General features: G+C 44.6%; 1 long non-coding RNA gene across 1 annotated transcript in view; it reads right to left on the reverse strand.

Annotated features, from left to right (window-relative positions):
- Nucleotides 1–27,917, reverse strand: part of LOC135417468 (uncharacterized) — a 146,245-nt gene that overhangs the window by 49,020 nt on the left and 69,308 nt on the right. The window contains exon 4 of the long non-coding RNA XR_010432053.1: nt 16,153–16,204. This is a non-coding gene — a long non-coding RNA (uncharacterized LOC135417468). The remainder of the gene's footprint in view (nt 1–16,152; nt 16,205–27,917) is intronic.

Raw genomic sequence — 27,917 nt, forward strand, 5'->3', positions numbered from 1 at the left:
CTGTGACCCCAAATTCTCGTTGTCATTACTTGTGCCCATCGGACTCCTAATTCTGACTCCTCAGCCATGAATGAAATACCCTGAATAAAATAAATAACCTTATTAATTACGTACAGACAGTTTTTGTTGTTTCATTAATATGTGTTGAACCTTGTGTCTCCACATAAAGTCAAACTGAAGAAAGGAGTTTATTATTATTATTAATATGATGATTATTATTATTATTTCCATTCTAGGAGTTTGCCACGGTGAGTCAGGGAGGGGATATGCCCTGGGGAAAGGAGTGTGATCCCTTTCTGAGCCAAGACTGGAATGTAGCACTCAGCCAAATGCATGTTAATGAAACCAACCCCAAACATGACCTAGTGGGGACATTTGGGAACTAAGATGGAATTGGATGATCTTCAAGGTCCCTTCCAACCCAACCCATTCTGGGATTCTGCGATCCCATGAATATACCGATAGAAGCAACAAGAACTGCCTTTAATTGATATTTTCAAACTACCTTTAACTGGTATTTTCAATCATACAAAACAGAGGTAAGACCCTATCCCTGAAAAGCTGCCAAAGTCCGTGACTTCACCAGGATTTGACTCAAAGATGTCCCAGGACAGAGTCTGCAGCAACAGTCCAGGTGGTTACGGGGACACTTCCAAAATAACCACACATACCTGTGTACTTGGGGCACAACTGCTGCTTGGGGAAAAGATGCTTTCTAGCCACACACCTACAGACCTTCCCATGCTCAAGTCTTGGGCAGCTTGATTGGGAAATAATGTTGGAATTTTTGCCACAGTGAATTTATGTGGAACTCACAGCACGAGTTTCCTTTCGGGTGGGGAATTTCTTCCCTCTCGGGTACCTTTGTGCAGAGGAGAGAAGAGAAGGAGAGGAGCCCTTTGGTACCATCAGGTGTTTCTCACTCACAGCAACCACTTCTCCAGCCTGGGAAAACATTGCTCTTTCCTCTCACTGTGGTTTGGAGGAGAGGGAGAGGTGGGAGAAGGAGAGGAGGGGAGGAAAGAGGAAAGCAAAGGGACGACCCACCCCTCTGAATTTCTGTTCTATTTATTGCCTTCAGACAGCCATAATTTATTAAGTAAACTACCTGGCACCAGCAGACAAACTCCAAGTCTCTGCTTTCCATTACCAGGGCGAGGAGAAGGTCTCCAGGATATATTCCAAATGCCCGTAGGTGACGGGATCGATCCAGGGAGGAGGAGAGCAGATTAATCACCAGCTGGGTGATGCTCTGCCCCCAGACCTGCTCCATTTAATCTCCACCTCCCGGGGCTCAGCCTAACCCAGTCCCATACAGGTGTTCCCAGGCAGTTTTGTGCTTGCCTTGGATGACCCAGGCCTGGGTTTAATTGCTTAACAAACATAATTTTATTAGGGAGATAAAGATATAGCTCCCACTAATAAGCTGGCTTCAAAATATAAAGAGCCTTTCAAGATTGGATTTTTAGCTGGCTTGCTGCTCTTTCTTTAGTATCTAATTGATTTTCTTGACATCTCTTTAGCCTGGCATCCTGCCTGCCTAAGTACTTTATCTGACCTTCAGGCTCTGTGCCAGGTATTGATCCAACCCTTCCAATGGCTGTGTTGTAGCTGCTCTCCCAACTTTGATAAGGGATAATGTACCAGCTCCAGCCAGGCAGGAAGTCAATGGCCACCAAATTTCCATCATCCTGCTCTCCCTATCTGCTTATGGGAGTATTCTGAGCAGGGCTGAAATCAGATCCTAAACGAGGCCATATGTGCTTGTATTCCAAATTTCTCTTCCAGGAAATATTTTACCAAAAAAAAATAAAATATATATATATATATATATATATATATATATATCCTTGAATGAAAGTGTTTTGATTGAATTTTCAAGGCAGAGCTAAAATAAAGCTTTTCTGAAGTAGAAGCAAACTTGAGCTGTTAAATAAAATATCAAAACAAAAAGAAGGGGACAAAAGGAAGTCGGATCTTCTCAGTGCACCCAAGTCAGTGAAAATATTTTAAAGGGAAGCTAAAGGAAGTTATTTGTATCTTTAATAACACTTCCAAGGCAGCAATTTATTATAAATTACTCACAGAGAAACACAGCACAGAAATAAAATGGGAACGAAAGAATGAACATAAAACTTGCTAAATTGTTGCAGTCGAGGTTAAGTTTTCCCAAATCCCACTTCTCTCATGCAAGGCCTTGTGGCCACATTATTAGAGTCATTGAGCAACATGAAGAGAAAAACTGATACAAACTGTTTCCAGCAGATGTTAGAACATGTAAAGGGTACAACACAGGGAAGGGAGCACATGGATCATCTCCTGGAGGCAGCTGAATTAACTGGCAGCACACAATGCAAGATTTTGGGGCTTAAACCTCCACCAGAGCAGCAGCCAAAGCCCTGAGATGGACAAGGGGGTTTGAAGACACTCCAAAGAATTGTTCTAATTTCTCCAGTGGAGTCTTCTAAATGTTTTTTGGTTGATTGGCTGGTTTTATACCCCCACAAAGATGCAGTGAAGGGCCGTGGTTTTGGGATAAAACTCAAGGCTTGGGAGGCACTGGTTGAACCCTAACACTGTTCAAAACTGCTCTTCACAACTACCTAACCTTCCAGCCTCCCTAAAACGTTGGGAATGGATGCACAAGGAACACTGCCAGATAAATACATTAAAAATTGTATTCAAGAGCAGACAAATACCACAGACAGACAAGAGCCATGCTTAGAAGGCACTGCTGCCCTGAGGCTCCTGCTGCTCCAGAGCCAAGTCCAGCCCAGACATAACTGTCAGTACTTAGATGTAAAACATGCACTAAAATATTCTGCATTTATATGCTCCTTATATTTGCTCCAAACAGTTAAAATAGACCCCATTTCAACAGTTATGCTTGTCAGCCCCCCATGGAAAGGTAGGGATTAGCAGGAGAGTAAAGCGAGCACTTAAATCACAAATTTCTGTAAAGAAGAGGGTTTTTTTCTTCTTTAAGGAGATAATAAACCCATCTGAGGGAAAACTTCAGCAGGGAAAATTAGGGATTTTTCAAGTGACAGGGAAAATGTTACAAATAGACCATCACATCAAGGGCCTTTTTCAGCCTACAGGGAAATCCCCAGGGTCACATCCTGCCTGCAGATATCTAGGAAACATCCCACCCTTCACCTGCTCCGCGAAGTCTTGTGCCTCCCCACCAACTTAAAAAGTCCCATCATTCTGTCAAGGACCTTTCTGTTCCCCTCCAAAAGAAAGAAGTGAAGTTACAAATGGAGATTTTTGTGGATTGATCCACTCTTTAAACTCCCCTGGCCTCCCCTAAGTGCTTCCTATAGAGGCAGGACAGGAAGACGCCTCGCAGACGCCTTGGCACGGCCCCAGCAGCCCATCGGATCTGCTCCTGCAAAGAGCTCGTGGAAGCTTTGACTAAGACTGGCTCAAGTCCTGGGTCATAAAACAAATGCCTCTGACAGGGAAGTCAGCACTGAAGGGAAGGGAATCAGCACAACTGGGGCTCTGGTTCTGGTGCTGGAACAAAGGGACTGAGATAAAGGGTCTCCTCTCCACCTGCGCTTCCCAGTTCGCTTGTGCTGCGCAAACTTCCCGCTGTGGTTCCTCACTTTCTGCTCAGATGAACGAGTGGAAAACAAGGAAAGTGAGGAACGATCCCACTGCAGCTCTAAGGGCTGCTGGAGTGCCCACTGCTCTGCCTGGAAGGCAAAAATCCCACAGGAACTGCCATGGGAATGGTCCCCAAGCAGGAGCTCAGCTGGCTGTGACCCCTCAGCCTCCCCACGGGGCTGTTGAAGTGCCCATTCTCCACCTGGAAGGGGGAAATCCCCCAGGAACTGCCATGGGAATGGTCCCCAGGCAGAAGCCTCTGCCAGCTCTGACTCCCTCAGCTTCCCTGTGGGAGCAGCCAAGGAACTGGGGGGTGGAGAGGGATGAATGAAAATTTACAGGGTGTTCTGAAAAGTGGGCAAATGGTGGAAGTAACTCAGGAGAAACCTGGATGAGGGAACATAATTACGTGGGATGTGGGGCCAGGGATGAGAGTGATACACAGGGTCTGGTTTCCTTATCTTCAGGGGAAGGACTAATTTGCTTTATAGTTGCAATTAGCCCTTTTTCCCTTCCAAGTGCTGACATTTTAGCCCAGATTTATAAGTTTCTGGGCCTATATCTGGGACCAGTCTGTGCATTTGGAGCCAGTGGGGTTTTTTTATTATTATTATTGCTAAAGACACAAGCCTGGGAACCACTAAATCCTACAGAAACCTGGATAGGGCTGGAAAACTTCTGTACCATCAATGACCAGGATATTCAGTGCCAAACCTTCAGCTACTTCAGAGGTGTGGGTGGACAAGCTCCTGCTTTTCTTTTCCTTTCAAGAAAGGAACAATCCTGTTCAGTACAATTCCAAATGACTGATCATCAGGAAAATGTCACAAGATGTAAGTTTTTCCACGCTTTTTTGCTGAATTATTTCATTGAGAGGTTTGAGAACTTACTGACTGTTTTTCATTGGCAAATTCCTATTTCATAATCATGTTCTTTAAAAAGGCTTTTTCCTCTCTCTGATAATTTTTTACCTTTGCTTTAGTGAATTTTTCGGTTTAGGCTGAACATGCTTTTTAACAAAGATATTACTTAAGGGAGCTTAAAATAATAGAACTGAAAATTTGGTTAATAGCTGTACATCAGTCAAACGTGGAGTAAATTTTCAAACTGGGACATCAGTTCTATTCTGCTCTTGGACAATCTGCTCCTATTTCCAATTATTCCCTGAGCAATTCCTGACTTTGGGGGGTTTCTTTTTTTTTTTGTGATCCCATCCTGTCTCAACTCCATGTTCTCACCAGCCCTATTACACTATTTCCTGACCTCTTATTAATTATATGAATATATAAATATAATATGTAGTATATAATACACCATATATTATATATACAAATGCGTGCTTTTCCTTATTCATCATTCCTTAATTCCTGATCTCCTTTATTTCTCTTTATGATCTTCTTTTACACAACTTGCTCTGCTGAGGTTACCCATAACCTGGAGTTTTCTACACATTTTATTTTCAGTAAAGACCACAACTCACAGAGAAACTCCCCAGTATATGACTTAAAACACAAGTATCTCACATTTCAGCTTAGCTTTGAGATCTAACAACACAAACCCAAGCAAAATTCCTTATTTATTTTAAGGAGAGCAGAAGTTTACTGCACAGAAAATTAAGCAGCTTAATATCACCATGAGAATACACTTAATAAGTTGATCAAATCCTCCCTTCTCAAGAATCTGGCTCAAACTGGGCTGAAACCACCTGGGTGAAACAAGTCCCTCCTTCCCAAGTGGGATGTGAAATCACAACAGAATTTTTCCACACTATCCAGTGTTGACTCTTGATTTGGCCTTGGATTAACTGGAAGGTCCAGATTAGATGCAAAAGCAGATATTTATTGCAAAGCCTATTCAGCCCCTGCTTCTGCTGCAGCATCTTCAAAACCCATGCCTGTATCTCTTTCAGGATGACTAAATTTCTCCCCAAAGAGACTTTGATCCAGAAAAGTGCTGCTTTAATCATCATTGACTTAATGATTCTTTTGCAATGTCAATTAAACGGGATGAAAAATTAAACCATTTGCAGAACACGAGGACCTTTTAAATTACACTTTTCAAAAATATTATTTAAAATCCCGGTTATATAATCCTTTTAGAACTGTCAAAGAATAATACTGCTCTAACATTTGACTCATTACTCATGCCAGTGCTTGTTGGAACGCGGAGAGTTGGCAGATATTTAAATACCAAACTCACTGGAAATGGAGAAATCAGAGAAATCGGGAGGGGAGGGGGGCACACGCCCCATTCAGGTGCTAAAGCCTGTTAAACATGAAGTTTTACACTGCTGATGTCCCAGTTAGGTAACAATTCCAGATTTCTATAAATTAAACCATATATCCACCCCGGGTTTCTACTTTTGTTCGTTGAAAACACGTCGAGCTGTTTTTGCTGGGAACAAAACAGTTTTACCCTTTTCCATCCGTCCCTCCCCACTCCCACACACAGAGCACCCCTGAAGAGGTGTTTTACTCTTGAATCCTTCATTTCATTCCCTCAGAAAGTCACCTCCAAACTGATAACTACCTTTAAAATGCCACGTTTTCCACTGGAATAGGCCGTGAGTGTTTATATCAGCACTGACACCAACTCTCTCTTTGAGGACTCTCTGATGAGAAACGGGATGAGAGGTTTAATCTGGGTCCTGTGGGATTTCCCCTGAGGGGGGAACACATCCAAATAAGCCCAAACAACACACAAGAAAGGCTCCTTTGGCTTCTCCTGCCCCCGCTGCAGGTCACGGTGTTGGTCATGTGGAGATCAGGGGTGAGGGTTATCTTTAGGAACTAAATAAAATCTGGCAGTTCCACTGGGGATAAAAGGCACCATTCATGGAGCCTCTCTCTTCCCAACAGCCCTCATGCAATCCCAACACAAACCAGGAGAAGCCAGGATCATGTCCAGCCTCGCCGTCTCCTGTGAGCTTTATCGGCGTGTAAAACCTCGTGGTGGTTGTGGAACATTCACTACCAAACATGTCAAACCTCGTGGGGGTTGTGGAACATTCACTACCAACCATGTCAAACCTCGTGGGGGTTGTGGAACACTCACTACCAAACATGTCAAACCTCGTGGGGGTTGTGGAACATTCACTACCAAACATGTCAAACCTCGTGGGGGTTGTGGAACATTCACTACCAAACATGTAAAAACCTCGTGGTGGTTGTGGAACATTCACTACCAAACATGTAAAACCTCATGATGGTTGTGGAACATTCACTACCAAACATGTAAAAACCTCGTGGGGGTTGTGGAACATTCACTACCAACCATGTCAAACCTCGTGGGGGTTGTGGAACACTCACTACCAAACATGTCAAACCTCGTGGGGGTTGTGGAACATTCACTATCAACCATGTCAAACCTCGTGGGGGTTGTGGGACATTCACTACCAAACCCCACTGCTCTGACAGCCCTGCTAAATCAGGAATATACTCTGGAAATGAGTCTGTCCCTCCCTCACTCCACCTTTTATATGCATGGGTTCATTTAAAATTATAAAAAATAAAATAGAAAAGCAAAGAGGCTCAAGAAACATTAAAAAACGCAAACCAACTAGTCCTAAAACACTTTCAAGGGAAGAACTTCCCTCTTAATGGACATATTCCTTCAAAGCCCCTCACTGACAGGATTCTTGTAGCCAGTCTGTCACCACGGGCTCACTGGTTGTCATGACTTTTAGGAAGTGCCAGGATTTAACAGGACTGGCACACAACCATGGAATACCCTGAGCTGGAAGGGACCCACAAGGATCATCCAGTCCAATCCCTGGCCCTGCACAGACACCCCAACAATCCCCCCCTGTCCCTCAGAGCGTTGCCCAAACACTCCTTGAGCCCTGGCAGCCTTGGGGCCGCGACCATTTCCCTGTTCCAGTGCTCAACCAACCTCTGGGGGAAGAACCTTTTCCAGGTATCCAGCCTAACCCTCCCCTGGCACAGCTCCAGCTGTTATATCCCGAAGATATTCAGGCCAATTAGGTTACAAACCTTTGCACAAATTACAAACTCCAAGTCAACCTACTTGTACACTTATTAATCACCACTGGCACGAGCAAACAGGTTCTTGGCATTCCTCCACGTGGATTCCCACATGGAGGAATATGGTTAACCTTGTTCACACCTGCCCCACAGCCTTCACTGTTCTTCATGGATAAAGAGTTCCCATCACCCCATCTCCTCCAGGGAGGAGGAACAAGGCTGGTGTGACCAGTCCTACAGCACACAGGGTCAGAGATCCCAGTGCCCGAGCTGAGATGGAACTGCCTGAAATAAAACCAGACTCAACTTCACACTCCAAACCACAACACTCCCTCTCCCAGTGAATAATTCCCTAATGGCCATTTATCCCAGTCCTTACACAGCTGATAATCTGGCCATTGATATCACTCATAATGGCAGGAATATTCTGGAAACACCATTTTTAAAGGTCCCTCCCTGGCACTGAAGACCTTTAAATGACATTTTGAAGGCATGGGACTTTTGTTTCTGTGGGCAGGGAGTTATTCCACGGCTGTGCTCCATGTTCCCTTGATCACCTGCAGCTCAGGTGTGTAAATGGGGAGTACCTGTCCTGCCCAGCACTCATCAACATTTTATGGCTGAAAGGTTATTCTCCAAATGACCCTGGTTTGATTTTTGAAACAGAATCTGTTATGCTTTTTCCTGCAAGGGCAGCTGAAGGAAGAAAGCAGGAGCTGGGAAGCTTGGAGTTCTACACCACTTTTAGTGTCCTTTTGTGATCCCTCACCTGAATTTCCACACTTTCCACATCAGTACCACTCAGTTTGAGTAAGTAAACTACAACATCACTGAAATGCTGCAAAGCACAGAGGGATACAGAGAGAATTCCTCTTTTCTAGTTATAACCTAACACTCTGTGGATGCCCACTAATAAAAACAAAAGGAATCTGTCCTCTGTGATAAATCATCATCATTGATTCACTTGCAGCAAGATCTGAGTGAGAACACAGCTTCTTGTGTCTTCATGGTATGGAAAATACTGGCTGTGGGGTGGCCCTGGAATTTTTCTTCAGGTTTCTAATAATGCAGGACCTGATTCCCTGAGTTGTCATATCCTAAGGACATAGGCAGGAGCAACAGAAATACTTTTGGAATTTGTTTTCAGCTTCATCTTCCCCAAACTACACTTTCTTACCTTCTGAACACACTGTGAAACATCAGCAAGGACCAGTGTTTCAAAGCTCTCAAGATGGAGAAACATTTTAGTTGCTGCTGGGGGAACACTGGATATTTTGGGGCTCCTGGGACCAGAGGACCCGCAGGTACCTCTGAGGTGGGATTCATTTTCACAGGGAATTCCACTAAGGGAGACCAACTCTTCTTTACTCAGACACAAGGAGGATAACAAATCAGTTTTGCCCAGTTTGATATCAGTTTGATAATCCAACATTCAAAAGCAACAACTACAGAATGCACTGATGGTGACAGAGGATGAAAGAAAGGGATGAGATGCATTTTTAAGGTTATTTCTTATTAGCCATTAACACCTTTTTTCCCTGCACATTTTACAAACCAAGGTACTGGATCTTTACAAGACACTAAAAAAGATAAAATAAAACCTGCTCCACATCACACATGGCTGGAAAGCACTGGGAAGATGTACAAAGGCAGCTCAGCACGGGGAAGGTAGAACCAAGAATTTCCCACACATGCACACAAAGCTTTTTATTTTTATAACTAGAATCTGGAAGGTTAAATGAGGGGAAGTCTCCAAACAGTCCTGGAAATAATTTCAGAGCTATCACAGCCATATTTAAACAAGAGGATGGTAACAAGTAATTTCTCAGCAAGGAGTGATAGTGATTTCTGATGTTATCACAATTATTGAGCCATTAGCACCAGATAACCCAACACATGACTCAGTGTTGCAGATCAGCTCTGGGTATAACCCTGCTGTGGAAAAAAGGGAGTTATATATCCTAAACAAACAGTGCTGCTGTTTTGTAACTCATTTCTTTCAAAGTGTTCTCAAACCCTTTACCTGCTGAGCTCCCATCTGAGTAGAAACAACCAAAGACCATTTTCTCCAAAAATTATTTTGGAACTCTGGGACAATATTCTCCACTGTAATTATCGCTTTTTAAGGAGAGAAATAACAGAAAGAAAGAAATATCACCCCACTTATTTACTAGCCTGACTAGATTTTGCAGATGATGGGTACTGGAAACCAGGCACCTGGGACATCTTGCAGCAGCAGTTTCCTGTTCTGAGTTCTGACCATTCCCCCTGGGAGGGAAAACACCTCCAGGAGAGGTTAGAAACCAGGGGGGGTGTGATGGCACAGCTGATCCTGTTCACAGTGGCCTCTTGGTTTAAATTGCTGCTGAGAGTGGGTTTGGGTCACAATTCCAGTTCTGGCTGAAGCACATTTTCCTGCCTGCCTGTCCTGGCTGGTGAGCTCTGGCAGCAGCCCAGAGCAGACTCCTGGGGCCAGGAGATCCAACCACCTCAAAGCAAGATCAGCTGGGATGGATTAGTCAAAGCTCTTGGGCACCACAAGCTTGAAAGGGTTTATTCTGATGCCCCACTGTATGAAACAAAGCCAGTTCAGAGGGAATTGAACTCTTATGTGGTATTGAAAATACATCCCAAGGGAGCTCCACCCCCCATTCAGAATCATCCTCCGTTCATCCTCCTAAATTTCTGGCCAGGTTTCCACAGCAGTTTGGAAGGTTATCATCCTCTTCCAATGGCTGATGTGCATCTGCATTTCCATGGTGCACTCCAGGCTTTGGAGTAGTCGTGGAAGGAAAAGTAGGTTCCAAGAAATAATTTCTTTCAGCCACAGTTTGACAGGTGGGAATAGGCAGGAGCTGCCACCCAGCAAAGAACCAAAGGGATCCTGCCCCTCTGCTCAGCCCTGGGAGGCACACCCATGGTGCTGTGTCCAGGTCTGTGCTCCTCAGGACAGGAGGGACATGGAGCTCCTGGGAGATGATTCTCCTGCGAAGGTGCTGAAGGGTCTGGAGCATCTCTGGGACAGGAAAGGCTGAGGGAGCTGGGGCTGTTCAGCCTCCAGAGGAGACATTGAGTGTAGGGAGGGGGCAGCCCCAGTGTGTGTAGGGAGGGGGCAGAGGATGGACCAGGCTCTGCTGGGGGGGTCCAGCACTGGCACAAGAGGAACGGGCAGGAACTGATGCCCAGGAAGTTCCACCTGGACATAAGGAAGAAAAACTTCTTCCCTGTGTGGGTGACAGGCTGCCTAGAGAGGGTGTGGAGTGTCCCTCACTGGGGATATCCCAGAACCATCTGGACACAATCCTGTGCCCTGTGCTCTGGGTGAGGACACCAGAACAGCCCCAGCACGGAGCAGGAGGCAACACGGGAAGCTCCAGGCTGGGAGCAGAGCAGGTCCAGCAGCACCTGGGAGCTGCCAGGATGGACTTTGCTCTGCTGATGCTCCTCCATGTGCAGGTTATTCCATGTAACACTAACCCAGATAACGGGATAAGGAGACAGAGCTGCTTTCCAGGTCACTCCTGATTAAAGGGGTACTTGGTACCAAACTGTTGCTCTGCTCCATAAATGATGATCAGCACCCAGGGATGACTAAACTGAGCCCATCATCTCCCCTGCACATGAAACACTGGAGGTTTTTTCCCATCTGTTTTAATTAATCTCATTATCTATGAATTAACAGAATATTGCTTAAGGAAATCACGTCTTGCTTGGTCGAATTAATGTTTCAGTTACAATGAAACCTTTCTATTCTCTAGAAGAAGTGTTAAATGTCTCCAAAGCCAATATTTGGCAGGTGAAAACACACAACCCACCCCAGTCAGATACAGAGATTCCTCCTGAGCAGAGTTAATGGCATTAGTGCCCCTCGGTCAGTGCAAAGCCGGGGTCTTATCTCTGACGTGGGCAGATAAACAGATTTCCAAGGCCAGAGCTCACGTGGCACCTTGGCTTTCAAGGTCACAGGTTACACTGCACAGAAGCCAATTCCAAGCCACCCTTACACATGTTCCTAAATAAAAAGTAAGAGGATGTTTTGATCTGTGTATTCACAGAGCCCATGGATGTGCTCAAAATATCAGTTATATACTTATATATTAAATTGCACTTGCTATAAATCCTGCCTGGCTTACCCCACCTCTGTCTGCTGGGGAGCACATAAACAATCCCAACAGATATTCCAGTATTTTCTCTTGCCTAAAGTTATCATCACTCCTTTTTCTCCAAGAATTCAAATGAAAACCCAAGCAGGACGAAATTAAACCCACTACTCATTCTGTTGGTTAAATTAGGCTTAATAATTAAATAAAGCATCTAAAGGATGTTTTATGGGAAAGCACCACTTCAGATATCTGATTTCTTCGTGGGTTGAACAAAAGTTATTTCTTTCAGGTAACAGGATCCTATATAAGAAATATATCCTGTATATGAAACCTAACACATGGACACAACCACTGTCAGACTCTGTTCTGCTTCAGAATCCCTTGGCCTTCAAAAAAAAAAAGGCACAAAACCTGAGATTACCAAATAACTGTGAGATAATGTGAGTCCTGCAGGACTTTTCCAGCATTTGTATGATAATGAACACCTGCCCATAGAGCTGGATTCCTCTTGGACATTTGCAGCAACTCAAACTAAGAGAAGGGAAAAGAAACTAATTTTTGGGCCCTCTTTTAGGCTGAGGAGCTACAACTCAGTTCCCCAAACCAGCTTAAAAACTCCATCACGGCGAATTTCCTTGTTAAAAGTAAATAAATAACGTGGGATGTACAAGCTGAAGAAGCCCTTTTACAAGCTCTTAAAAACTGTGCTATGGGCTAGATCTTAGATTAATGCTGGTGATGCACACACTGGAAACCTGTAAAGCATTTCTGTAATTGCTAAGCATTATTATTTTTATTACTGCACCAGATGGAACCAATCCATCTTCGCAGATAATATCTCATAAATGATTCATTACTATTCCTTTAACCTAAAGTCTTTTCTATTTTGCAGATCCACCAGAAGTAACTATTAGGAGGCTCCATGCATAAAAGAGTACATAAAACTACCTAATGTCTTCCAAATGTAGGAGCCTTGCTAATGTTCACCCTTAGGATGGTCACACTGCTCCTGCTCCTCTCAGAAGCTGTTGCTTCTGGAAGATCCTCCTCATTTTCCAACACTGATTTCCAGGTAAAATATCACTTTAAACCAGAGGTAAAGTTTATAGTTTATATTCCTGCTATTGGTGGCAAATGTGGACCAGGAAAAGGCTTTATAAGAGACATAAATATCTCAAAAAACGCACAATATACTTTTGTAATCCAATAATTCTTGGCTTCTCCCTCCAGTTAAACAGAGCCCCGTGACCACACTGCCCATCTCTCCTTTGCCCAGTAACTTTTGGACCAATTTCAATCAGATCCCAAAGCCAGGTGGACATCTCAGAGATATCATTTTCTATCAGCTTAATGAAAACTGATGGCTGGGAGAGAGGAGAAGGACACAAATTAGTGCTGCCACTGGCAAAAGGGCTCAAATGGGAGCTCATCCATCTCCCCCCAGGCCTGGGCTGCCTCTGGCCATGCAGACACTCTTAGGCCAAGCTCAGACATCCCCTGCCCACTTTAGACACAGGCACTGATGATACTTTTAGTGAAGTAAAGCTTGTCTACAAATGTATTAAAGGTTGGCACAAGCAAAGGAATCATAGTGGTATCACTGACTGGTGACCCCAACACTTAAAACGGGAAAAAATGCTGAATTGCACCTCAAAAAAACCCACCATTTCTTGGATTAGAAGAAAACACAGAGAGAGAAGCTAAACCCACCACAATTAAGTTAATATTTCGATGAATATTTTGAATATTTGATGGATATTCTGATGACCTCGGGAGCATCAATAGGTAAAAAATAATTCCCAGAGTCCCATGTGTGAACCCCCGGGCTTGCAGGTCTGCACTGCTTCCAGGGGATTGTTTGGGTTGCCTGAGCTGCTCTTTACACCCAGAACAATTAGTCAATGGAATGGTAAAAGCTTGTTGCAAGTGAGGAGCCCCGGTACGATGCCTGAAATATTGATGGGGTTTAGCAATGAGAAAACAAGTTACATTCTCCATGTAACACAGACATAAAGGTTTGGATTTGAGCTAAGGGTTCTGCTGCTTCTATTTGGCACAATGGGATAAATTAAGGCTTCTTTGGTTTTTTGGCTGAGTGGTTTCAGACTCAGCTTTAATATCACTTTTTATTAGCTGAGGATTTGGGGTGTTCGGGTAAGGATGTCACACACAGCTCAGTTTTCTGTTGTCACCCCTCAGACAACAGAATTCAAGCATGTCTGAATACACTGGAAATATTGATTTAAATACACCATTTAAACCTCAGCAGCAGCAAATACCAGGGGACCAGAAATTAAAGCTGTTGTGAATTTTTATGTCGTTTTCTTTAAAAAAACGACAAACCACAAAAGTAAAAAATTAAGGAAACCCTCCAAGACAAACTGAAATCCAACTGTCAGGATAATGATCTGTGCTATGAAAAGCCCAACATGCAGAGAACAAGACATGAACAGCTTCGTATTTCCCTCTGGAACTCCAAACTCTGGGGCCTGCTGCAAGCAGAGAAGGGTTTGAGCATCTTGGGAGAGCAGCAGCTCCATGAAGAATCCCGATCTTGGAGGGCTTTTCCAACCTAAATGATTCTGTGACCCCACAGCCCAGCTCTCCCCTCCTCCTTGGCTCAACCCATCACCCCTAAAGCTGCAGCACGAGGAGTTTTCAAAGGTTCCTGGTACTTTACCTGCTAATTCTTCCCACCTTCACTAAACTGCAGCAGAGGAGGGTTTGGGGATCTAATTTGTCAAGGATATTAAACTCCTGCTCAACCTCCTCCTTCCAAAGGTGTTTTATTCACCACCAACACGTGTTTCATTTAGCTGAAAAACATGTTTGAGGCTGAAATAGCAGAACTTTGCCACCAGGCACTTGGACACTGGGTCTCTTCTAAACATTTTATAAGAAGTCACTATTTCCCTTGGAAACCACATGAAAGCATCTCTTGAGCAAGTGGAGCTATCTTTGATTTGAAAGGTATCATGTGATCTCAGCCATTCCACTTCCAACCAGTTTTCCAGCTCAATTCTGACTCACAAAATAGTAAACTGCCTCGAAAGCTTGCCCTCAAAAATCTAAATCCATCTAAACTTTTCATGAAAATTCATGCAACAACGCAGTTTTTCAGCACCCAAAAAAAAAGGAAAGTCAAATGCAGAATAAAATGTTTTCTGAGCAGCTTCGAATTCCATGTGGAAAGGAGAGTGTGGAGCCAGGTCCTCCTTTGGTGGAGGGTGACACAGTGAGGGGCAGGCAGAGGGTGATGGTACCCTCCTAAAAATCTTTCTCAAAGGGGAACCCTACAAAGTGCAGGGTTGAGGCATCACCATGAAAAAACAAAACCTCAAATCCTTCATCTTTGACTGAGCTGTTTGATATTCCACTAGAAAGACTGGAATTTATAGACTGACCATTTAAAAACAATATCTTTTCCACTCCTCTTGTCACATAAAATAAATATTCCTTATAAAACCAGCCACAGATTTTTTTTTTCCCTTTTGCTGATACCTCAGTAAAATGTGAGGAGCTGCATTTCACTGCATTCCCTCGACTGACATGACATTGCTGTGAGCAGGAGAACCAAACCAGCCCTAATTCAAGAAAATCCCTCTAATGCAGGTAATTTTTAAAAATCTCTCACGACTGGGACCGTCTGACTTTTCACAAGGTAGGTTTGGCAAGTTCTTACAGTAAGTCATGCCCAGGAGAACAATGTGCAAGCAGAGCTCACTTCCTTCCCAGACATGTTTTCCCTTGTGCTCAGCTGTTCCTGCTAAGACTGGGATGACTCTGATACCACTTTGGCCTCTCAGTGTGCAGGTTTTAACTTTGTTACTTAGTTAATTCACTTGCCTTAACGGGAGGTTTTTAAATACAACTCCCAGCTGTTCAGCACAACCAGGTTTCATTTACACAGCTCTAAACACCACGAGACAGAGAAGAGAAATCCCAGCCTTAAAACACACATTATTTTATCCCAAGGGAGAGAACAGCAAGAATTCAGCTGCAGGGACCGGGTAGGATGACAGTTCTGCAGAGAAATATGTTTTCATTTCAGGATCCCCACAGCTATTTTGAATTTAATTGCGTGGAAGACCACCAGGGTTTCTGCCTCAAACACAAACCAATCGCCAAAGAAACAGCTGTGACGTGCAGGAAACCAATTCTAACGTGTTGAAATGGTTTCAAAGGAACCAAAAGGCAAAAAAAATGGCAGGAAGTGTGACTTTGAAGCGTGCACCAAACTGGGGTTTGGGGCTCTGGTAAAAGGAGAAGTTTGCAAATGAAGTTATTGGCAGGGAGGGAGCTGTGCAGGAATGATGTGGCCTAATCCAGATGGAAAGGGACAGGTGGGAACAACAGGAAAACAGGTGTCATCCCTTCTTTTGGGGTGCCTGGGGAGCAGAACTGAGATTTGAAAGCTCACAACACACCTCTGAAGGTGTCCAGCACTGCCTTACCTTTCTGGAGGTGGGCACATGGCTGGGGGAGGTCACCAGGCTCAAAGGAACTCTGCCAAGAGAGAGGGAAAGAAGATTAAACACACTTTGCAGGTAAACTGGGGCCTGTTTTGACACAAGAAAATACTCTGTGTGTAAAAAAAGACGTGAGATTTTAAATCAGTTCTGCAGCATTTAGTCCAGAAAATGCTCCCCCTGCTCGGTCTCGTTGCAGGACACAGAATATTTTGTATTCAGGTGGGAGAGGAAGGTTGGAAAAACGGGAAAGAGTCAGATATAGGCAGGTAATAACAGGGTGGGTCTGGAGATCAACTGATCCCCCGTTAAATTAGAATTGCTGAAGCAGGGGGAAGTAAACACAAGTTACTAAATTGTGCTACTCTGACACTTCCCATTCGGAGAGAACACATGAATCACGGAGAGGGCTGAATATTTGTCACAGCTGTGATTTCAGCATCAAAGAGAAATTAATTTTAGCTCAGATTCGAGGGGAGTTTCCAGCAAACTTGTCGGTTCAGCCAACCGGATACTGGACTGCAAGGGGAGCTTTCCCTGGGCTTGGAGCCACCCAGGAACGAGCCCTCAAAACGCCACGGGATGAAGAACGTGGTCAAGGGCCTTGGTGGCTCCTTGGCTGAAGGTGAAGCTCTCGGCACACTGAGACATCAGAAGCTGCATTTTGATGGGGTTTGGTGCTTTTCAATCGATGTGTGCGCTGAACATTTTGGATTTCAAAGACGAGGGATCGTCAGCAATACAAAAATACCCAAATGCTGAAGCGCAGCTTTTCGGGTTTTCATGAGGGAAATAAAAAATGATGCCCTGAAGTTTTTCTGCTCTCCAAAGCAGTGGGGTTTTTTTTTATTCTTGGCAGCGACAGAGCTCCAGTTCCACCCGCAGTCCTGACTCACTGGGAGTGCTGGGGAGGGGAAGTGGCCCAACTCCATGAGCCTGCACAGGAGGGAGAGCTGGCAGCAAAAAGGAATCATTTACATTCCAAAAAAAAAACAACCAAACACCGTGATTCTGGAGTAAACAAACTATTTGCAAGTTCAGATTGGATTTTACAGCAGAGCAGAGGAGACCTGAAACTTGGAGAGTGTCTAAAAGCTCAAAGCAAAACATTTGATGTGAAACAAAATGGTGCATTCAATTCCAAGTTAATGGTTTCTGCTGAGAAAAACGTAGACAATTCTGGATTTGTTTTTAAAAGCGAATTTCTGTATGTTGCTGTTCTTACAAACCCTGCCAAACACAGGCACGCACAGAAGAAAATCCAAATTTTAACCCCCAGGAGTCCAGACTTTCCACACTTATTTGAAGCAGTAGCTGATGAAGACACTTGTATTTCCCAGATTCGTGCTACCGCCCAAAACTTAAAAACGGCTCTAAATCACTCTAAAATGTTAAGAAGGATATTTTAGATGGGGGTTAAATCCATCTAAAGGTGATGTGAAATTAGGAGGAGGTGTCCTGGCTGCTCTGCCGTCCTGCCCACTCCTGCCTTCAGAGTTTGGCTCACTTTGGGGTGAATCAGTGCAGAAAATGAGGCAGCCAAGAACCGACTCCACAAAAACTCTTTTCTGCCAGCTGAGCTCCCTGAGCCAGCTCTGCACGGGGCAAACCAGCATCACAGGGGTTGGGGAAAGAGGAGAAAAAAAGATGCCTCTACACAGGTATGCAATTTTTTTCCAGCAGCTCATTTTTCAATTCCTTATCTCCAACATAAGACCCTCAGCATATTCCAGCAGCCCTCTGTTTCCTACCCCTGGGCTCAGCTCTCTCCTTTCAGGTGCAAATAATCTGATTTTTAGCCCACTGACAGAAGCTAGAAACAAAAAAACCTACTTACAATTTTAACATTTCTCTAAAGAATAAAAAGCAGTTACGAGGCAATTTATGCAGTTGTTGTTTCTGAAACATAAAGGAGGCTCAGATTATTCTCAAATGTATTTTTTTTCAGCAGCTCAGAGTTTTTTCTCTGCCAACCTTTTATTATTGCACCTCCACTTCTCAGGCCCTGTGCATGCAGCGTTTTATGGGTGAAGCCCATCGGATATTGCTGCAGGATTGGGCTCCAGTGCCACTGGAAGCTCAGAAACACATCTCCAGCTCTCACCCTCAGAGCAAACTGCTCAGGGAACAGGATTTAAACTTCCAATATCCCACAGGATGACTTGCAGGCAAATCACTGGGGATTGATCCGTCAGCTGCTTCACAGCTTGTGTTTAGCAAATACATTTTTTCCTGTGGAAATCCTGCCTAACGGGTTAAAAGGGGATTTTCCACTAGAAAACCCACAGCAAAAACTGAAGTGGAATTGCAGAAATAGCTCAAGCTGACCCGAGAGCCCTCTTTGCATCTCCAGCTGCACATCCCCACCACCTCCCCTGGCTCAGAGCTCGGGAAAGCTCAGCCTGAAGGACAGGGAGAAAATCAGTGCTCGCTCCATCCCTGAGCCGATCCAGGGTCCGGCTGCGGGATCCCTGATCCCAGGGGAGGTGTGGGAGCGTGGGAGGAGGTGGGAGGACAGGTCTGGCCCCTTCCACACTTCGGGGCTGTAGCTGCAGGGAACGTTCACAGGAAATCTTCCTCCCAAAATAGGCGTTGTTCTTCTACACCTCCCACTGAACAGTGGGTACGATCCAGGAATACAGACTTTGGAAACGGTTTCAGAGGAGCTCTGAGGAATGTATCAAAAAGTCCATATGGTTTTGCCAAATCAAGTGTGCAGAACTGGGTAAATTTAGCCCTGTGCTGAAGATCTAAAATTTGTCTTGTTTGACCCAAGTGGAAGGAACAGAGTCAGAGGGGACTCAGACACACATGGATCTGATAATTCCTCATCTTGGGAGGGGGGGAAATTGGTGAGTAACACATGATTTAATGTGTGGAAACAAAAGGACACCTCGGATCCCAAAGAAGGACCATGGAACATGAAAGCACTCCCCAGACAGGTCTAAATAATGCTACTTTCTCTCACATATTTAGGTGGTGAAATCACAAGTGACAAGCGGTTGGCGCTGTGACAGCTGGGCCCATGTTTCCAAGTTTTTCCTCCTGTAACTCAGAAGAGTGAAAGCTTTGTTTTAAAGGAAGGTGGAAATTCTTTACAATGAGACAGGAGGTGACGGCTCCAAGAAAAAAATGACACCTTGTTCATTGTAAAAATCACAGGTGTTCCCAAGAGTGAGGTGTCAGTAAATAAGGAAAGGCTTCCCAAGCCTCCCTATTTCCATGTTCGCTGGGATGGCTTAGCCCAGTGCTGTTCATGCCATGCACCTGGAGCACCCTGGAGTTATTACCTTTCTAATTTCCCTTCCATATCCAAAGGCCTCTGGAGCCTCTGGAAGCTCAAGGTCAGGCTCAATTCTCCAAGCTCAAGTGGCTGAGCTTTCCCATGCAGATACTTGCAGGAGCAAATCTTGAACACAAACTCCTCAGACCCTGGGGCAGTTCTGGGACCCCAGACCTGGACATGGAGGGGCTGGAGCATGTCCAGGGAAGAGAATGGAGTTGGGGAAGGGCCTGGAGCAGCTGAGGGAGCTGGGGGGGCTCAGCCTGGAGAAAAGGAGGCTCAGGGGGGACCTTCTGGCTCTGCAGCTCCCTGACAGGAGGGGGGAGCCGGGGGGGGGTCGGGCTCTGCTCCCAGGGAACAAGGGACAGGAGGAGAGGGAGCAGCCTCCAGCTGTGCCAGGTAAAATTCAGGTTGGATATGAGGGAAAATTCCTTCATGGGAAGGGTTGTCCAGCCCAGGGCAGTGGCGGAGTCCCCAACCCTGGAGGGATTTCAAAGCCCTGTGGATGTGGCACTTGGGGACAGGGGTCAGTGGTGGCCTGGGCCGTGCTGGGGGATGGTTGGACCTGATGATCTTAAAGGTCTTTTCCAACCAAAATGATTCTGTGTTTCTGGAACACCTTCTGCCTCCCTCCTCTTGTCCCCTCAGTGATCAGAGGCTTTGGCAACAGTTCCCTGAATTCCCCTTAAGAAAGAAGAGGATCAGGATGCCTTCCAAAATCCCCTATTTTCTGGCATTCTTGCCACGTCAAAAGAGTGGGGAGTTATCAAGCAGCACATGCAACAAAGCCCCCCAAAATCACACAGTGACACGAGGTGCCACTAGAAAAAGAAGGGTGTTTAAGCACCACTACTAATTTCAATATAAGAATGCAAAAGGTTTATAAAACTGGGTATGAAACATTGAAAGGCAACATCTGTGTGATGGGAAATACAGGAACTAATATATCAGTATGAAAGGAACAAAGGAAAGCCTTTTGCTGATTGAACTTGTAGATTTATCCAGAAAAAAAATTAAGATTTGCAGCTCATTTTTAGTCACATTAAATGTATCTCCAGCCTTGTGGATGAAACATTCAGGATGTTGTCCTGAGAACAGTGAAATCTCAGATTCCAGGAACTTCAGGTGAATCCTGGCGATTTTACCTTCCAAACCTGCACTTTTGCACACTAAAAAAACATGATTATGCTTTTCAAAAATATCAGCCTATGGTTTTAAAACTCTCCCCATCCTCTTTTCTGCCTCTAAACTTTAATTAAGTCCCCCCTCTGCTCCCAGGCAGCAGCAGCAGCCTAATGGCTTCAGAATATTTTCTTACAAACTTCAAAACACACAGACTCGCTGTGAGATGCAGCCTTTGAACTCGAGCTGCTTAAATAATCCCTTTTATTTTTATTTATTTTCGAAAATATCAGATTCTAATCCTCTCTAACCAAGTAATAATAATAAAAAAAAAAAAAGAAAAAAGCACAGCTCTTTGGAATTTTTTTTCTTATTCTTTTTTGTGATGTTCGGTGATGGATCTACAGATTTCTCACATGAAAAGTGTTCACAGCTGCAAAAAAAAAAAAAAAAAAAGAAAAAAAGAAAAAGAAAAAAAGGCATAAAAATGGTTCTCCTCAGCAGATTTTGGAGAACTTTTGCAAAGCACTTTTCTTGACAGATGTAAAGCAAAGTAACCTGCCCAAAGTCACCCAATAGTTTGGGTGTCTGATGTGATTCTTTATGAATATCTGGAATAAACTGTGTTAGACCTTCACTTGTGAATCCCAAACTGGTTTGGGTTGGAAAGGACCTTAAAGCCCTCCAGTTCCACCCACCTTCCACTACCCCAGGTTGCTCCAAGCCCCCTCCAATGTGACCTTGAGCATTCCAGGGCTGGGGCAGCCACACACAGCTGAGTGTTTTCATCACATCCCATGTAAAATGTGAATTTCTACCCCGGAATTGTCCCATATTTTTCTGCTAAACAAACAGCAGCAGGAGAAGTGTGTTTGTATGAGTGTCTTTCCCACCAACACGAGCAAACATCACCTTCCACTTTGAACTGGTTTTTGAGCAGCTGAAGATTGATACATAAAAGTTGTGCTTTTATTTACTGTTGCAGAACAACAACATTTGTGGCAGTTTTCGAAAAACCTGCACTTATCCTGCCTGCACTGCCTGCTCCTTTCACATTCCCACGATGGATTAATAGAGCAGAGCCTGCTGTGAATGCAAGACACATTTCCTCACAGATTTGTTTGAAATATAAACTCAGTGCTTAGTTTGCTAAACATTTGTTTTCTTCCCATTCTGATATTTGGAAGGAAAATAGACGGCTCATAATTAGTAAAACATTCATTGCAGCACGAAATAACCACCAGTGCCTTTAATCTGTTGTTCAGAGGCTGCAGGATCTGGAGCTCTATAAATAATTCCTCCTTGCTCTTTTTTTTAATTTTTTTTTTTTTTATTTGTACGAGTGGCAAGAAATTCTCGACTAATTTGATGAGGGAGGCTCGAGCACTGAATTCTTGAGGTGTGAACCAGGGAGGGAAGTTATTAGTTTTTATTGCTTGAAACAAAAGGAGGCAAATCTTAGACATCCAACATCAAAGGCAAAGCATTTAAGGCATTAAATATCAGCTCCTTGGCAGATATTTAATGGAGTCTCACAAGCCATGGGTGGCAAACATGAGGACTGAGCTGCTGCAAACATTCCTCCTGTTTGCTGGGGGTTTGAGGGCCCAGTTTCCCGTTTCAAAAGCTGTGAATGGACACAGCTTTGCAGCTGCACGTGTGTCCTGGGCTGAAAAAGCTCTTTAATAACCCTGAGAGTGGGAACTTCAATGTCCCTCCCACCTCATCGTAGCAGGGACTCACCAGGAACATTTGGGGTGGTGTTTCAGTGGGAATAACCAAATATTTCCAGTCTGAACATTCACATCTCTAGAGCTGCCTGATTCTTTTTATATATCTCAGTGGGTTTGTTCAGCCAGAATGTGCAGAGTATATATTCTGAATTACATGTAATTGTTAATTTGCAGCAGTGAAAATGAAAGGTTTGGAATAATTGTCCACTTTCCCTCGGCACAAAGCTGTTCCCACTGTCCAGATGTTTTCAGGCAAAGCCCTGGTGACAGGCTGGAGTGTGACACTTTAAAATTGCTCTTTCAGCAAGTGGAAACCCATTTTAATAAAAGTTAGGGAACGATCGTGGAAAACACAAAACCCTTCGGCTCTGAGAGTTCAACACAAAAATCTGCTGCTCAAGACCTGCTTGGACACCTGGGATGGAGAACTGAACCAGCAGGTGTGGGACTGACTTGCCAATGGTGTTTTGGAGGATGGGAGAGCTCGATGTTATTCACGTTTCAGTTCTGTCCCTGATCCAAACACACCGAAGTAAAATTCTTTAAGCTGAATGAAGGGGAGTTTTTTCAGCTTCTGTCGAGTTTGTGACTCGTGTTGGCCAAAGCAAGGGGATTGTGTGGTGAAGGGCATGTGGTTTATGGGTTAGATATTCGTGGCAGGTGTGGGAGCTCAGGGTGACCATGTCACACACCCACAGCTCTACATCAGTTATCAGGGAATCATGGAGTGGTTTGGGTTGGAAGGGACCTAAAGATTATCCAGTGCCACCCCCTGCCATGGGCAGGGACACCTTCCACCAGCCCAGGTTGCTCCAAGCCCCGTCCAACCTGGCCTTGGACACTTCCAGGGATCCAGGGGCAGCCACAGCTTCTCTGCCCAACCTGTGCCAGGCCCTCCCCACCCTCCCAGGGAAGAATTTCATCCCACCATCTAATCTAAATCTCTCCTCTGAGCACTTTCAGAACCTTGCTAGAAAATTCCCAGCCATTTTCCCAGGACTCTGGTGCTCCAGCAGCAGCAGCTGCTGTGTGTGCTCATTTTGAGGAGTGTTGAACATCCCGAGCAGGGAGGGAAGGCAACAGCAGCTGTACACACTCAGCACCTCTGAAAATAGCAGCTCCACAGCCTTGAGGGTCTCATAGGTGTGAGGAGCTCAATTAGAGGGAAATTAAAGCAGTTCCATCACTAAACTACCTTAAAAGCTGTTTAGACAAAGGATTTTTGAGTTCAAACCTGCATGTTTTTAAATTCTTTAAATGACTTAGAGGTAAACACCAGGTAGCATTTCCTGAAGTTAAAATTTTGCACAATCTCAATAATATGAACAATATTACGGCAAATATTTATGCACAAAATGTGTATTTTTCTTTCAAAAAGGTGGTTTTAGGGGTCAATAAACTCCTAACAAGCCTAATCACCCAAGTCACTAATTGAGAGATGATTTCTGGTCTGTAATAAGCAGTAGAAATTAAACCCATTCATAACTTTGCATAAAGAATTCAAGCCAATTCATATTATTTATGTAAAATTATAACACTAAGGGTGTAAAGAGTCTTTAGACTTGAGATTTTGGCTGAGGTCTCACTAAATAATTTGCTATTTGGATTAACGATTCATTAATGATTCAGCTCAGGTGAAGGTCAGGGCACTTCTGGCCTTCAAAAATAGGTATTTTAGAACCAGGATCACGAGAGAACTGGCAGTGCTGGGACCTTCTCACAAGTTCTGAGCTGCAGGAAGGGGCTGAGAAGCCTTGCAGAGATTTTCATCAGCTGATAAACTTTCTAGAAACATCATTCCCACAGGACAAAGACCTGACTCCCAAGCAATTTGGTTATATGTGACACAATAGAAAGTGTCACACGTCATAGATTCCAGAGAAACAACTTCAAATCTTGGGGTTTTGAAAGACTAGGGGAAAAAATGGGGAAGCCACCTTTCTCTTGCACTTTGATGCACCTGATGATGAGCTGAAGTCATGAGGGGCCAGCACGTGGGAACCAACACCAGGATGTGGAGAGTGGAGAACAAGATTAAACATCACTGTATTCTCAATATCTCCACTTGTACACAAAATATACTTCCAGGGCAACCTGAATGGTTGCCAAATCAGTTTGACACAGAGAGATAAACTGGAAAACACACACACTGTGACACCTCCACCCCCTCTGTGCACCCTGACCTCAGGCCCCGCTGCTGAGACCCACAGGAACCCTGAGCCAGGTTTACTCTCTGGCTTAGGGAAGGCTTGCAAAGCCCCCTGCCAGGACTAAAGCATTGTGCCAAAGATTTCCCTGTGCTGAACCGACATTTATCACCCTAAAAGGTATATTTATCACCTGGAGAAGCACTGGGTCTGGCCAGCCACGAAGCTTTGGGCAGGCTGGGACACAGAGGAATTTTCAATGGAGTAACATGGGGACACTTCACAAACCAGTCAGTTCTGGGGTGTTCATTCACAAACCAGTCAGTTCTGGGGTGTTCATCTGCATCACCAGGCAAGGAGGTGACAGCAAACATCCCAGCTGGTGGCCAAAAGCAAAGCCAACAGCTGCAAGACACGGCACAGGGTGAGGGTGGCTCAGCTCACACCGCTGGAGCCCATTTTTGGTGTCACTCCATCCTCTGCTACCAGGGGAAAAGCTGCATCTTTGCTCCACCAATTTCCACTGCACTTTAACTCTGCCTTTCAGGAGAAAACTTCAGTGGGAGTAGCAGTAGTTTCACACATACAAAAGGAGCCCTATTTTAAAAAAAAAAAAAAAAAAAAAAAAAAAAAGAAAAAAAAAAGGAATAAAAAAGAAAAGGCTAAAGAAGCAGGAAGCGGAGGAGTAAATGACAGTGGTGGAGAGAAGAGATGTCTCCTTCCATTTAGACAGGCAGACATACTCTTGCAATTTAATGGATTATAAGGACTCAAAGATATTTACTGTCTCGCCACGTAAGTACATTCCAGCTCTTGATTTGCTTTTAGCTTTGAGACCAGTCATATATTACATCAGTGTGCTTCTTGTTTGTTGAAATAAGTGAATAATTTGGGGAGGATATTCAATTCACTGTTTTTGCATTCCCTTGGTTCATCTGGTCTCAATTTCCACGAGATGCCAGTTGGGAAAACTGCAGCTGGAAGCACGTGGCCAGTGGGACAGACCGGTCAAGAGCTGACATTTTAGCTAATTTGCTGGGCTGGATGTTAAATTAATAACACACAGGCTGAGTGGTAACAAACTTGACGTGGTTTGGTGTGCAGAGTTCAGGGACACAGCTCAGCTGAGCCATTTCATGGCTCAAAAGGTGCCATTTCATCCCCTCTGTCCTCAGCCACGTGTCCCCATCCCATTCCTGGTACTTCAAGGCTTCAAGATGAGCCAGCTTTGGGGACTAAATTGGCCCAAACCATCCTCCTTTTTGGTAGTGTTGATTTTCTGCTGTTTTGGGGCTCTCAGCTGGCTCCCAGAAAGGTCAAGAAGTCAGCCCAGAAAATAAAGCACGAGCAGGAGCCAGGGAAGAGAGGAAGGAACAGATTGCTGCACCACAAACCCACCATCAGAGTACCTGGCAACGGCTTCACACTTGTCCTTCTCATGTAAAAGGAAATTTAACAGCTCTGAAATAGGTAGAAATCTTGTTCCTGCTGCTAAAGCCTGTGAGCTCTGAAGTGCCAACCTTCTGAAGTGCTGTGGAATAACGACTGTGGCAATTCCCCACAGAAATCTCTTCACCCATAATCTTTGCCTTCTATTACAAGGCTTAAAATCGGGCCAGTCAGAGGTAGCCAGTGAAAACAGAAACATCAGCCCTCTAAATTCCCATAATATCGACAAGAAACAAAACACACCAGTGTTTACTCCACTGCTTTGGCGTGGGTTGGTTTGTTTGCAGTCAGACCGTAATTTAAACTGGCTCCTCACATATTGATATGCTGAGGAAATAAACAGTAAATACTATTTCCAATCCATCTGTTTGACTTGTTACAAAAAGCAACAGTCAGAGGCTTTTCAGAGCTGGAGGTTTTTCTGTACAGAACCGAAGAGGGAACTGGGGGGTTGTTACACTCCGAGAGCTCTGTATGTTTGGGTGCAGTGTGGTTCCAGTCTGACTTCCCAGCTGGTTTAGTGATCCCAGGTTGGACAGGGCTTGCAGCAATCTGGGAGAGTGGAAAGTGTCCCTGCCCATGGCAGGGGGGTGGAACTGGGTGATCCTTGAGGTCCCTTCCCACCCAAACCATTTTAGGATTCTGTGATTCTCTGACAGAGTATAAAAGGCATAAATTAGGTGTTTGGGGGGGGGCTTCACTGGAGTGAAAGAGAAGGGGAAAAGAAGCAAAAATAATTAATGAATCTTCCCCAAATGTCTTTAAAAATACCAAAAACTGCCTAGATGAGAAGGGAAGAGCTGCCTTGTTTCAGTCCTTGTTTCAAAGGAGCAGTAAACACCCTGTGGCACAACGGCCTGGTGGGGCTTTTTGGGTTTGAAAGTAGCTTGGATGGGGCTTGGAGCAGCCTGGGCTAGTGGAAGGTGTCCCTGCCCATGGCAGGGGGTGGAACTGGAGGAGCTTTAAGGTGCCTTCCAAACCAAACTGTTCTGGGATTCCATGATTCCATGAAAACTGAAGCAAAGTGCCTTTCCTTGCCACGTTTTTCTGGCACTCAGCAACTTTGTCTTACAGCAGGGACTATGCACAGGACTCCAAGAAGAATTATGTTTAAACAGTTTTGGCAAGTGGTCTGGCAGGGCACAGACACCAGAGAAGGGCATGGGGCTCTTTTGTTCCAGTTAATCCATTCTCTAAGCCCAAAGAAAACCCTATTAGAAATAAATAAAGAAATAAATAATTAAATAAACTAATAAATAAATAAGAGGGGGAAAAAGGAAGAAAAAAAGAAAGAAGAAACAGAAGCAGAAGAAGAGGAAGAAAAATATGAAGAAGAAAAATATGAAGAAGAAGGAGAAAAGGAGGAGGAGGAGAAGGAGAAGGAGAAGGAGAAGGAGAAGGAGAAGGAGAAGGAGAAGGAGAAGGAGAAGGAGAAGGAGAAGGAGAAGGAGAAGGAGAAGGAGAAGGAGAAGGAGAAGGAGAAGGAGGAAGAGAACAATAAAAAGGGAAAAAAGAAGCAAACAGCAGAGCTGGTTGGAAGTAGCACCTGGTTACCAGGTAAGTGAAAGTGGGATGGAGAGGAAAGAACAGGATACAAGGAAGAAGTTTTTTACAATGGGAGTAACAAAACACTGGCCCAGGTTGCCCAGAGAAGCTGTGGTTGCCCCTGGATCCCTGGAAGTGTCCAAGGCCAGGTTGGACAGGGCTTGGAGCACCCTGGGCTGGTGGAAGGTGTCCCTGCCCATGGCAGGGGGTGGCACTGGATGGGCTTTAAGGTCTTTTCCCACCCAAACCACTGTTTTGACCTGAGCCACCACACAGACAAGGCAGTGGAGTCCAACTGCATCCATTAGGATTCATGTTCTGCTGAAAGATGGCACAGTCTGGGGAAAAAGAAAAAATCCCTCCTCATCTGAGTGTGAGTAATGCCCTGCCAATGAACAGGGGAAAAGTGTTTGTTGACTCCTGCAAAACAAGACACAACTACCAGCTTTTAAAGGCTCAATTAAGCTGCTT

This window comes from Pseudopipra pipra, chromosome 7, assembly GCF_036250125.1.
Source record: "Pseudopipra pipra isolate bDixPip1 chromosome 7, bDixPip1.hap1, whole genome shotgun sequence".
NCBI lineage: Eukaryota > Metazoa > Chordata > Aves > Passeriformes > Pipridae > Pseudopipra > Pseudopipra pipra.